The sequence below is a fragment of the Anomaloglossus baeobatrachus genome, chromosome 2 (assembly GCF_048569485.1).
Source record: "Anomaloglossus baeobatrachus isolate aAnoBae1 chromosome 2, aAnoBae1.hap1, whole genome shotgun sequence".
NCBI classification, from domain to species: Eukaryota; Metazoa; Chordata; class Amphibia; order Anura; family Aromobatidae; genus Anomaloglossus; species Anomaloglossus baeobatrachus.
This window is the reverse complement of record NC_134354.1, coordinates 182619862-182633985: the sequence shown is the minus strand read 5'-3', so window position 1 is coordinate 182633985 and position 14124 is coordinate 182619862. Positions and strand designations below refer to the sequence as shown.

Genomic DNA, 14124 nt, shown 5'->3' with positions numbered 1-14124 from the left:
GTTACGTCACTTGCGGGGGTGGTGTCAACACTCTCTTACTGGCTAATTACTGCTGATCCGAGCTTACAGAGAATGCACTGTCATTGTGCACATTGCACAGGAACCAATACAGTCCCTGAAAACAAGGGTCACTGGTAATGCTTTTTTGTTGTTGTTTCAGGGAGGGGACAGAGGCTCTTCGTAACCGCAGCCTCTGCCACTGATGATGCTTCATTTTTAGTATCCTAGCATGCACTGGGAGTCTCAAAAGAAAGAAAAAAAAAAAAAAAAAAAAAAAAAATCACCAAAAAGGTAATGTAGAAAAAAATAAATACAAAAAGGTAGTTTGTGAACTGTAGGGAATTTTTAATTTAAGTATAAGTAGTTTTGATCATGGCGTAAAAAAATAGATAAGGATTTATAAGGTAAATTACTTTGGATTTCCGACTACCCTTTTTAAGAAAGCCTGTCAACAGGTCAAACATGGCCATTGTTTCCTTTCAGATTTTATCCACACTGTTCTCACAATTCTATTTTCTTTTAAATCCTTACAGTTGAGATATGGACCTTCTCAGGAATAATTTGAGCAAAGGAGACATGGTTTACAATTCTCCCTTTCATTCAGCTGCTCTGCATTATTACTCTGTGAGAAAGGCTCACTTAAAGCGGATACATGCTGCCCAAGGAATAGGCAGCATGTATGTAATTCTGAAACGTTGCGACGAGAAACAAAAATATAAAAAATAAAAAAAAAATAAAAAAAAAACCACAACACACTTAATAGCAGTCAGCGCTACTGACTAGTCAAAAAGGCAGATCCCCGGCAGCTACTCCCTGCTCGCTGACAGTGACTGACAAGTTTCTGCCTATACGCACGTATAAGCAAAGACTTGTCAGTCACTGTTAGCAGGCAGATAGAAGCTGCAGGGGTTCCGCCTAGTCAACGTTTCCCGGTACCCGGCAACTATTAACCCCTTAAGCCCCCGGGCGTTTTGCCTATTTCTGGGGGTTTTTTTCCTCTCTTTCTTCCGAGACCAATAACTTTCATTTTTCCATCAATCTTGCCATGTAAGGGCTTGTTTTTTTGTGGGACAAGTTGTAGTTTTAAATGAAACCATACGTTTTACCATATAGTGTACTGGAAAACAGCAAACAAAAATTTTAAAAAATTTGTAAGTGTGGAAAAACGGCAAAAAAAAGTGTGATCGCACAATACTTTTTGGGATATTTTACTCACCATGTTCACTATATGGTAAAACTGATGTGTGGGTATGATGCCTGAGGTCGGCGCGAGTTTAGAGGCACCAAACATGTATAGGTTTACTTGTATCTAAGGGGTTAAGAAAAATTCACAAGTCTATCCAAAAAAAAAAAAAAAAAAAAAAAAAGTGGAGCACATTTTGCGCCATTTTCCGAAACCTGTAACATTCTCATTTTTCGGTATCTATGGCTCAGTGATGGCTTATTTTTTGCGTCTCAAGCTGACATTTTTAACGGTACCATTTTTGCGCAGATGCAACGTTTTGATCGTCTTATTGCATTTTGCTCAAAATTTGCTGCAACCAAAAATAATGTAAAATTTTGGCATTTGGAATTTTTTTTGCCGCTACGCCGTTTACCAAGCAGATTAATTGATTTTATATTTTGATAGGGCATTTCTGAACGCAGCAAGATGTATATTTAACCCTTTAATTTTCAATGGGGCGAAAAAGTGGTGATTTGAACTTAATGGGGTTTTTTTACATTTTTTTTTTACTTTTGTTTTATTTTACTAGTCCCCTAAGGGTATGTGCACACGTGTGCGTATTACATGCAGTTACGCTGGGTTCTGCACCGCATCTCGCGAATCTATGGAGATTGTGCAGGGGCCGTGTGCACGTGGCATGTTAGAACGCAGCGATTCGGCTGCTTGCCGAATCGCTGCGTTCTAAGAAGTGGCATGTCACTTCTTTCGTGCGTTCTGCATGCTGTCTATAGGGAGAGGCAGCATGCAGAGCGCACGAATCTGCCGGCACCATGCGCTTCAAAACGCAGCTTTTCAGCTGCGCTCTGAAGCGCACATTTTCGGTGCGGTGCAGAGCGCACACGTGCGCACATAGCCTAAGAGGACTATATGGATCAGCAATCTGATCGCTCTTTCATATTTCCAGATCACAGCTAGAGAGCTGACATCTGGAGATATGCTGCTTTACTGTCAATGCTGGCACTATTCCGGCATTGAGAGAAAGTGACTCATGTTAGCTACAGACTCACATGATCCTGTGCTACCATGGCAACCACCGGAAGTCACATGACTTTCGATGGGGGCGGGGTAGGTCATCATAATGGCTGCGCGCATATACATCTTGCTGTCAGATTTTGGCAGCGAGACGTAAGGGGTTAATAATCGCGGGTGGAACGCGATTCCTCTGGCAACTAGCAGGCACACGTCAGCTGTTGAAATCAGCTGATATGTGTGCGGATCGCCGCGGCCTGCCCACGGCATGGGGCGGGGATTAACCTCACACGATCCATGAAGTACGACATGGGTCGCTAAGGGGTTAAAAGGGTTTCTCTCTGAATCGCTCCAGCCAGAGTTAAAATCATTCATTGCTGTGATTATACAGCCAATGGCCGATACAGGCTGCCCATGGTTTGGCAGATTTAAAAAAAAAAAAAAAAACAACAAAACCACAGACACACAGACACACAGACACACAGACACACAGACACACAGACACACAGACACACAGACACACAGACACACAGACACACAGACACACAGACACACAGACACACAGACACACAGACACACAGACACACAGACACACAGACACACAGACACACAGACACACAGACACACAGACACACAGACACACAGACACACAGACACACAGACACACAGACACACAGACACACAGACACACAGACACACAGACACACCACTGAGGGGAGTAGCTGTAATAACATAAGAGCAATCATTGGATACTTGACCAAGTGGCAGGTACTCTAAAGGTCACGTCACACTAAGCAACATCGCTGCTAAGGAACAACTTTTGTAACGTACAACTTTTGTAACGTAGCAGCGATGTTGCTGTGTGTGACATCCAGCAACAACCCGGCCCCTGCTGTGAGGCAAATGTGAGGTAAGTGTGAGGTAAATATCTTTACAATAGTGTGAATAGACAAAAGTACAATAGCCACGTTTAGGATGCCACTAGGTACACTGACTGTTTGCTAGCATAATGGCTTAGTTAATAAGAGTTTGAGTGTGTCCTGGGCCATTTTTTAGTTGTTGCTGTCCTGCTGTGAAGCACAGATCGCTGTGTGTGACAGCGACAGAGCAACAACTAAATGTGCAGGCAGCAGGAGCCGGCTTCTGCGGACGCTGGTAACCACGGTAAACATCGGGTAACCAAGAAGCCCTTTCCTTGGTTACTCGATATTTACCTTCGTTACCAGCGTCCGCTGTTCTCACGCTGTCAGTGCCGGCTCCTGCTGCCTGCAAACATAGCCAGACTACACATCAGGTAATTAACCCGATGTGTACTCTGGCTAGGAGTGCAGGGAGCCAGCGCTAAGCGGTGCGCGCTGGTAACCAAGGTAAATATCGGGTTGGTTACCCGATATTTACCTTAGTTACCAAGCGCAGCATCGCTTCCACGCGGCGCTGCTGGCTGGGGGCTGGTCACTGGTTGCTGGTGAGATCTGCCTGTGTGACAGCTCACCAGCAACCCGTGTAGCCACGCTCCAGCGATCCCTGCCAGGTCAGGTTGCTGGTGGGATCGCTGGAGCGTCGCTTAGTGTGACATCTCACCAGCGACCTCCTAGCAACTTACCAGCGATCCCTATCAGGTTGTATCGTTGTTGGGATCGCTGGTAAGTTGTTTAGTGTGACTGGGCCTTAAGCCATTGTCATGGTTATCTGCCAGTGGCTATTTTTCCACCCAAAGATAACACTAGAAAGCTAGACTGACTGATCGTGTGTATGGGGGAGTCAGAAGAGGCAACTGTCTGCTGAATGATTATCTGTTGGGGTTCCTGTCAGTACTCCCTACTACACTTTCTTTTGGCTGTGTTTTTGAAGACGCAGCATGTCAATTCTTTTTGCATATTGTCCCTGCGTTTCGGAGGTCTCGCAGATCAATTCCCCGCTGACTCTGGGTCGCAGGATTGATACTAGGTATCTGGTCCCCATATAAAGTCTATGGGGACCAGAACATGGCGCAAAAGGGTAGGAGAAAGCGCTTCACTTACCGATTCACCGGGTAGGCTGTCACACTGCTCCCACAGCCAGTCTTACTTCCCGTGCCACTAAATGCCTTCATTGAATATGCACCGCTTCCCCCGCCCACAGGCATCTGATTGGTTGCAGTCAGATGAGCCCCCATGCTGAGTGACAACGTGTGTGAGGCATCCAATCATAGACGCCGGTGGGTAGGTGTATATGTACAGTAAAATAAAAATTAGCATAGGATCCCCCCATATTATGATACCCAGCACAGAAAGCCCGACAGCTGGGGGTTGGTTTATTTGTTCACCCCCAGGCTAAAAATTTCAGCCTGCAGCCACCCGGAATTGCTGCATCCATTATATAAAATAAAGGGGATTACACTTTTTTTTTTTTTTTTTAAATCAAATAATTTGAAAAAAAAATCTGGTCCCCCCAATTTTTTCTAACACCAGTGAAGGTACAGCAGACAACTGGGGCTGATACTAGGGAGAGTAGGGCCATGGTTATTTGGCCCTTTCCAGTCTAACAATAAAAGGCCACAGCCACCCCAGATGTGGCGTATCCATTTTTAAATAAATCAAAAATAAAAAAATAAAAAAAGTGTGGCCAAGCTAGCCATCACTCTGTTATTTCTTTCTCTCTCTCTCTATCTATTCTACATGTTCTTTCTAGCCTACCTACCTCTGCTTTCTATTCTAGCTAACAATTATCCTAACCTATCATTTTGTTTCTCCTTTAACAAACGTATTAACAATAACGCGGCAAAACGTAATGCGTTTTTTGGGCCACAAGCTGTTTTCTGTGATCACAGGAAAAAAGAAGCACTCAGAAAAAGATGCAGTTTGCGCATGTAGCATAAAGGCCTATGGCTTTTGGTTTCCTCTCTATGCTGATGATATGCAGATCTAACTCTCTGGACCCAATATCACCTCCTTACTAACCAGAACCCCACAATGTGTCTACAATTTCATCCTTTTTCTCCACTTGATTTCTAAACCTTAACGTGAACAAAACAGGTTTCATGATATTTCCCCTTTATCACTCAACCCCACCCCCTCTCCCAAAGCCCACAAGCTCACTGCCTTGGGGTAACCCTAAACATTGCTTTGCCACATATTCAAGCCTTTTCCACCTCTTGCAGACCCAAACTCAAAAATATTACTCGGATCTGTACATTCCTTAGCAAAGATTCAGCAACACCACTGCAAGCCCTCATCATCTCCTGCCTCAACTACTGCAATATCCTGCTCTGTGGCCTCCCTTCCAACACTCTCGCACCCCTCTAACAAAATCCTAAACTCTGCTGCCCAACATGTCCACCCCCTGACCTCTTCTCTCTTCGAATCCCTTCACTGACCTCCCATTACTCAGGGACTCCAGTTCAAAACCCTAACCATGACATATAAAGCCATCCGCAACCTGTCTCCCCCATACATCTGTCTAGTCTCCCGGTATTTATTTGCACACAAACCTCTGATCCTTACAAGGTCTCCTGCACGCTTATCTCCTCTTCCCAAAAATTGCATACAAGATTTCTCCCATGCATCCCCCATACTCTGATATGCTGTGGTAGAGTTCCAGACTCTCGCCTACTGTGCAAACCTTCAAACAAAACTTGAAGACGCACCTCTTTCGACAAGCTTACAACCTGCATTAACCCTCATTCCACTATACTGCTGCACAACCAGCTCTGTCCTCACCTACTGTATCCTCACCAATCCCTAGAGGACTGTGCTCCCTCGCAGGCAGGGTCCTCTCTCTCCTCCTATACCAGTCTGTTTTGTATAGTTCATGATCATCTGTACTTGCATTTATTATGTATACAACTTTTCACATGTAAAGCAACATGGAATAAATGGCACTATAATAAATAATTTACATTGCACGATCATCGTGAAAGAGCCGCCCTAGGAAAGCTCCTTTCCTAATAATAGAGCAGTCTACACAGGCTGCCAGTCACCTGATCAACAAAGAAAATGCATAATTATGCCCCAAAGATCACGGTTCTGGTCAGCAAGTTGTCCTGTGTAAAGAGCACAAGAGTCGCTACCAACAATGGCGGCCTACACACACTGAACGTTTAGCGCACATCTGATCAGCCTTCTGCAAACGTAAACAGGATTTTAAATACTACCGCCTATACACCAATTGTTATTTTTACACGGTGCAGACCTATGGGATATACAAAAAAAAAAAAAAACACACCAATTTATTATAGCACACAGATGGCATCAATCACAGAACACGCTTAACATTCACGTCAGCAGCTTTTCCTACAAGCGACACAAGCAAGGAGTATGACGTATGACTATAAAGGGGGTTTCAGTACATCTGATTTACGTCAGCGTCACACATTTATGGCCCAAGTAGGGGCTATTATGTAAGGACCGCCCATAATCAGACCGTGAACGTCAGCCTGAGATTCTAGGAGTTTGGAGACTACTGTATAAAAATGTTACTTTAATTCTCTAAATCTGGAAAACATACAAAAGAGGCTGGAAAATAGAACGTGAATGTGGAGAGAAAGAAGAAAAGGCAACACTTAAAAGGGAACCGGCACTCTGAAGCTGTGACAACAGACACAGGTACATGCGTCACCGCTGATAACGCTGGGCAATGGGCGTACTAACATGCTAAGAGGGCGGAATGAGCACAGGAACTATCCCCCTTGCGAATAGCCCCCGCACTCATTAGCATATCATAAAGGATCTTTTGAAATACTTTTTCTAAACATCCCTTTATCTATGCTACTAAATACAGGGACAGTTAGGCAGGGATTGGAAATATGTACCCAGAACTGATCGTGGTTCTGGGTGCATATTGCACCTGACAGGTTCCCTTTAAAGGGAATCTGTCACCAGATTTTTGCTACAACTGAGAGCAGTATAATGTAGAGACAGAGACCCTGATTCCAGCTATGTGTCACCTACTTTGCTTTCTATAGTTCTTATAAAATCAGTCATCTGCTGCACATCTACAAGTTCACACCCTTGATTGACAGCTTTATGTACACTGTGCATAGGCAGAAACCTGCCAATGAGTGGTGGGGAGCAAGGTTATACAGAGTTCAAGAATATGGAGGACTACATGGCAGCAGGTTTACTAGCCCTCTAGTGATAAGTTTTTGTTTTACGAGATTACCAAATCAGCCAAGTGAGTGACAATGCTGGAATCAGTGTCTCTCCCCTGCTTTTAGTTTAGGAGACACAACCACAGTGAAATTCCTTCAAAAACGCATTTAATTGGGGGAGAACAAAAAACGCAAATTGGTTTCATTACAAATTTTGCAACATTTGCTTTCTATGGCTTCAGTGTTATACTGGCTGTAGAATAAGTTACAGGAAACCTGTCACCAGATTTGGCAGCTATAACCTGCGGCCACCAACACTGAGCTCTTATATACAGCATTCCAGAATACTGTATACCAGAGCCCAGGCCGTTCTGTAGAATGTAAAATTCACCTTTATTATACTCACCGGGGGGGGCAGTTGGGTCCAATGGGTGTTGTTGCTCTCTGGTCCGGCGCCTCCTCTCTGCGGTGATTGCGGTCCTCCTTCGACCCAGCCCAGTTTGGATAACGTGTCCTACGTCATCCACACAAGCCAGGATTGCGGTACTGCGCAGCTGCACTTTGATCTGCCCTACTCAGAGCAGATCAAAGTACTGTAATGTGCAGGCGCAAGGAAAAGTGAAAGACCACCCATGCATGCGCAGTACAACACTGTGATCTGCCCTCAGCAAGGGGGAGAAGTGCGCCTGAGCAGGACCACAGTGTCCGCTTGTGTGGATGACATAGGGCACGTCATTCATACTGGGCAGGGTAGAAGGAGGACGGCAATCGCCGCAGAGAAAAGGCTCCGAGATAGAGCTGCAACATCGGAGCGGACCACCCCCTATGTGAATATTATAAACGTGATTTTTATGTTATACAGCATTCCAGAATACTGCATATAAGAGCTCACTGGTGGTGACAGGTTCTCTTTAAGAATCTGTCAATGAGCTTATTCAAACAGTTTGACAGCAGAGCTTGTAACTTATCAGTCTTTCTCTGAGCTCCTCTCTGCAGATTTATGACCACACACACCACATCAAAGTTGACATTGCAAGAAACCAAGAGGCCTGTAAAAGCAAAACAGTGCAAATTTATAATGAAACCCAAGAGCAGAAGTTGTTATCCCTAAATACATGTATACGAGTTACGGCCTCAGAAAGGGACAACAAGCAACACACAAGTTACTGGAGCCATAGCTATTGGGCACAGTGTCCTGTCATGTGGTCACTGGGCATAACAGCAGAGGCATAGAGGGTCACTGGGCATAAGACCAGAGGCACCGGGAGGGTGGTCACGGGGCATAAGAGCAGAGGCACGGGGGGGGGTGATTACTGGGCATAAGAGCAGAGGCATAGGGGGGGGGGGGTGATCACTGGGCATAAGAGCAGAGGCACAGGGGGGGTGATCACTGGGCATAAGAGCAGGGGCACGGGGGGGGGGGGGGGGGGGAGAGGGGGGCTGAGGGTAACTGGGCATGAGAGCAGAGGCACGGGGGGGGGGGGGGCTGAGGGTCACTGGGCATGAGAGCAGAGGCACGGGGGGGGGCTGAGGGTCACTGGGCATGAGAGCAGAGGCACGGGGGGGTGATCACTGGGCATAAGAGCAGAGGCTCGGGGGGGGGTGATCACTGGGCATAACAGCAGAGGCACAGGGGGGTGATCACTGGGCATAAGTGCAGAGGCACGGGGGGGGGGGGTGATCACTCACTGGGCATAAGAGCAGAGGCACAGGGGGGGGTGATTACTGGGCATAAGAGCAGAGGCACAGGGGGGGGGTGATTACTGGGCATAAGAGCAGAGGCACAGGGGGGGGGGTGATTACTGGGCATAAGAGCAGAGGCACAGGGGGGGGGGGGTGATTACTGGGCATAAGAGCAGAGGCACAGGGGGGGGGGTGATCACTGGGCATAAGTGCAGAGGCACGGGGGGGTGGGGAGATCACTGGGCATAAGTGCAGAGGCACGGGGGGGTGATCACTCACTGGGCATAAGAGCAGAGGCACAGGGGGGGGGTGATCACTGGGCATGAGAGCAGAGGCACGGGGGGGGTGATTACTGGGCATAAGAGCAGAGGCACGGGGAGATCACTGGGCATAAGAGCAGAGGCACGGGGGGGGTGGGGTGATCACTGGGCATAAGAGCAGAGGCACGGGGGGGGTGATTACTGGGCATAAGAGCAGAGGCACGGGGAGATCACTGGGCATAAGAGCAGAGGCACGGGGGGGGGTGGGGTGATCACTGGGCATAAGAGCAGAGGCACGGGGGGTGGGGAGATCACTGGGCATAAGAGCAGAGGCACGGGGGGGGGGTGGGGAGATCACTGGGCATAAGAGCAGAGGCACGGGGGGTGGGGAGATCACTGGGCATAAGAGCAGAGGCACGGGGGGTGGGGAGATCACTGGGCCTAAGAGCAGAGGCACAGGGGGGTGATCACTGGGCATAAGAGCAGAGGCACAGGGGGGTGAATCACTGGGCCTAAGAGCAGAGGCACAGGGGGGTGAATCACTGGGCATAAGAGCAGAGGCACGAGGGGGGGGGGGGTGATCACAGGGCATAAGAGCAGAGGCACGGGGGGGGGGGGGGTGATCACAGGGCATAAGAGCAGAGGCACGGGGGGGGGGGTGATCACAGGGCATAAGAGCAGAGGCACGGGGGGGGGGGGTGATCACAGGGCATAAGAGCAGAGGCACGGGGGGGGGGGGGTGATCACAGGGCATAAGAGCAGAGGCACGGGGGGGGGGGGTGATCACAGGGCATAAGAGCAGAGGCACGGGGGGGGGGAGGGTTATCACTGGGCATAAGAGCAGAGGCACAGGGGGGGGGTGATCACTGGGCATAAGACAAGAGGCACAGGGGGGTGATCACTGGGCATAAGAGCAGAGGCACAGGGGGGTGATCACTGGGCATAAGACAAGAGGCATAGAGCATCACTGGGCAGAACAGCAGAGGCACAGGGTGACTGCTGCCCACACAGGGATGGCAGTGCCGGCAGGTGACAGGCAATAGAGGTGACACCGGCAGTGACAGCAGACAGCCCAGGCTGCACCGGGCCAGCAGGGACTACTTACATGTCCGCCGGCTTCCGTCTAGTCTGTGGTGAGGACACAGCCGGGGGAAGGCTGGCAGCCGCGGCTACAGAGACGAGTAGGCCGCCATTTATGTGGAGTGGTCGGAGGCCTGGAATTGCGGGCAGGGCCTACATGGCTCTCGCTTATTTCCCCCACCCACCCCCTCCAAATCACTCCACCTCAGTAATGGCGTTTGGCAGAAAGCAGAAGAGAAGAGGGAAGGGGGAGGAGAGAGAGAGCGAGCGGGAGGGAGCCGGGGAGGAAATGCCGGCCGCCGCCAGCTGCCTCCTCCCTGACGAGCGGCACGGCGGGCAGCCAGGGGTTAAGCGGCGAGAAGGAAAAATCTCCGGGGTCTGAGGAACAGCAATGGCTCCTGGAGGAGGAGGAAGAGGAGGAGGAGTGCAGCGAGCTCATCCCCAGTCAGCCCAGACAGGATGGGGGAGAGCGGAGACGTCAGCCATTTTCCTTTACACTTCATCATGTTATAAAGAAGGGAGGCGGAGAGAGAACGTTCTGCACGTCCTGTCCCGCAGCCCCGGCATTGTCAGTCTCACACACACGGCCATGTACTCACCGCCAGCTAGTGAGCCGTCCTCCCCTGCTGGAGAGCCCGCGGAGCCGGCGCAGGGACACACATGTGAGGCGGCCGCGGGGTCCGCGCAGTAACGTGCAGGCGGTTAATATAACGGCGCGGGCGGGCGGGCGGCAGGTCCTCGGCTTCCTTTATAGTTTCCCCCACAACTTGAAAGGCATCAGAACTTGTTGTCGTTGCCTCCCGCGCCGGTTCTGCTCCCGGTGGAGCCGTGCGGTGAGCGGCTGGTGTCGGCGGCGCCCCGTGCTGTCCGCCCGCTGCCGGTGTGTGCCTGCAGGATCCCTGGCTTCTTCAGGCTCGCAGTGTCTCTTTTTGGCCGGCGGTGCGTTTTTCCTGCGTCATGAGCACTAACAGCAGCAGCTTCAGCTGAGCGACTCCTCCTCTCCCACCATCAGCCACAGCAACCACCTCCTCTTCCTCTTCAAGCCCGGACATACACACTGTCACATTGCAAGCCGGGGCGGCCGAGCCGGCGTCCTCACTTTACGGCACTTCACCTGTAGGGGGTTTACGCTGTTACCATGTACCGTAACTGGCGTGTCCCCGGTGAGGAGACATGGGGCTTATTTCCCATAGGCCCTGGTACACACCTGGTTGTAGCCAGTAGTGGGGCACATTTCAGGCATTTTTCAAGTTTGGGACAAAATATTTGGATTTATCAGCAGCAATTACACTAATACATTTATGAAGGCCAGACGGGGTGAGGGGGGGCTCTGGGCGGAGGCCACACGGGGTGAGGGGGGGCTCTGGGCGGAGGCCACACGGGGTGAGGGGGCGCTGGGCGGAGGCCACACGGGGTGAGGCTGGCGCTGGGCGGAGGCCACACGGGGTGAGGGGGGCGGAGGCCACACGGGGTGACAGGGGGCGCTGGGCAGAGGCCACACGGGGTGAGGCTGGCGCTGGGCGGAGGCCACACGGGGTGAGGGGGGCGGAGGCCACACGGGGTGAGGCTGGCGCTGGGCGGAGGCCACACGGGGTGAGGGGGGCGGAGGCCACACGGGGTGACAGGGGGACGCTGGGTGGAGGCCACACGGGGTGAGGGGGTGCTGGGCGGAGGCCACACGGGGTGAGGGGGGCGCTGGGCGGAGGCCACACGGGGTGAGGGGGCGCTGGGCGGAGGCCACACTGGGTGAGGGGAGCGCTGTGCGGAGGCTACACTGGGTGAGGGGAGCGCTGCGCGAAGGCCACATGGGGTGAGGGGAGCGCTGGGCGGAGGCCACACGGGGTGAGGGATGCGCTGGGCGGAGGCCACACAGGGGGAGGGATGTGCTGGGCGGAGGCCACACGGAGTGAGGGGGGCGCTGGGCGGGGGCCACACGGGGAGAGGGGGGCGCTGGGCGGAGGCCACACGAGGTGAGGGATGAAATGGGCAGAGGACACACGGAGTGAGGGGGCGCTGGGGGGAGGCCACACGGGGTGAGGGGGGCGCTGGGCGGCGGCCACACGGGGTGAGGGTGGCGCTGGGCAGAGGCCACACGGGGTGAGGTGGGCGCTGGGCGGAGGCCACACGGGGTGAGGGGGGCGCTGGGCGGAGACCACACGGGGTCAGGGGAGCGCTGCGCGGAGGCCACACAGGGTGAGGAGGGCGCTGCACGGAGTCCACACGGGGTGAGGGGGGGCACTGCGCAGAGGCCACACGAGGTGGAAAAGCACTGTATGAAGGGCGCAGGAAGCACTGTGCGCATGCCACATGGAGCACAGGAAGCAGGGCATGCAGCCAGGCGGGAGCACAGAATACCACACAGGGCAGGGGGCGCTGCACAAAAGGTGCAGGAAGCGGTGCACGGAGACCGCACGAAGCACTGTGCGGAAGCCACCGAAAACTGGTCTGCTGCAAACGGGGGTGTTTTAACACAACTATTCCATTATATCCGTGTGGTTATTTTTTTTTTACATATATGTTTCATCCACAATATCAGATCCAAGTTTGCCAACTAGATTTTTTACTTTTTCTGGACAGCTTATCCAAAAATCACAAACAGACAATATTTTTTAATGACACATTGGAAAATTATAGTAAATCATTCTGATTATAAGTGAGCCAGGTCTGCTGCCCTTAATGCAGATATGAAGACATCAGCCGCAGTCACTGCAAACTGATTATTGCAGTCAGAATAATTTGTATAAGTGTCTACAGATAAAAAAAATCACAGGCTTTTTAAGGCCCCCTTCACATGTCCGTGTCTCCGGTACGTGTTTGGTCCGTTTCCTCACATGCCGGAGACACGGCCACACGTAGACCCATTAAAATCAACACATGCGTGTTTTGCTGTGGACCGTGTGTACATGTGGAGCATACGTGTGCCCGTGTGCTCCACATGTAGACATGTTCGTTTTTCTCCGGCATCACGGGTATCACACGGACCACATGGATGTGATCCGTGTGACACACATCGGAGAAAACACGTGTTGGTAAAAAAGAAAAAATGTATACTCACCTGTCCCCAGTGCTGCAGTCTCTGCCGCTGCTGTCACTCGCTTCCGACCCCCACTCATTATGCTCATTGCATATTCATTCCACTGCGGGCGGAAGCAGCAGCAGCGGGGAGTCGGCAGGACCGGAGACTGAAGATCAGCACCACGGACAGCAACGCCATGTACAGGTGAGCAGAAAGTTCCCGATCTCTGTGTGTTATCACAGATAGCACACGGAGACCACACGTTGTGCCATAAAAACGGCACACGGAAGGATATACGCACCTTTGACAGGTCCGTGAAAAACGTGCGTGTTTTTCACAGATGTGTGAAGGGGGCCTAAGGGAATCTATCACCAGGCTTTTGCCACCAAATCTGAGAGCAGCATAACGTAGAGACAGAGACCCTGATTCCAACGATGTGTCACTTACTGGGCTGCTTACTGTAGTTTTGATAAAATCACTGTTAATCAGCAGTAGATTATTATGACTACTTGGCCTGCTGCAGGTAGTCCAGCATATTAATGAACTCTGTATAACTGCTAGATCTGCAGCAGAGAAAACAGTGATTTTATCAAACTGACAACAAACAGCTCAGTGAGGCTACATTCACATGACCATCCCATTTTTGTGGTCCGCAGAACACTGTCCGTTTTCTTCACGGATACATCCGTGTGACATCCATTCCGTATATGGGCCGTGTGTCATCCGTGTGCCTTCCGTTTTTTTGCAGACCACAAAACACGGAAGCAGCTAGATAGATAAATAGATGGATAGCTAGATATAGATAGAGGGATAGATAGAGAGA

General features: G+C 50.9%; 1 protein-coding gene across 1 annotated transcript in view; it reads right to left on the bottom strand.

Annotated features, from left to right (window-relative positions):
• Positions 1-11324, bottom strand: part of USP9X (ubiquitin specific peptidase 9 X-linked) — a 316376-nt gene extending 305052 nt beyond the window's left edge. The window contains 1 exon segment of the mRNA XM_075335516.1: positions 10885-11324. The gene's annotated coding sequence lies outside the window, so the exon portion shown is untranslated.
• Between the last annotated feature and the right edge of the window lie 2800 nt (positions 11325-14124).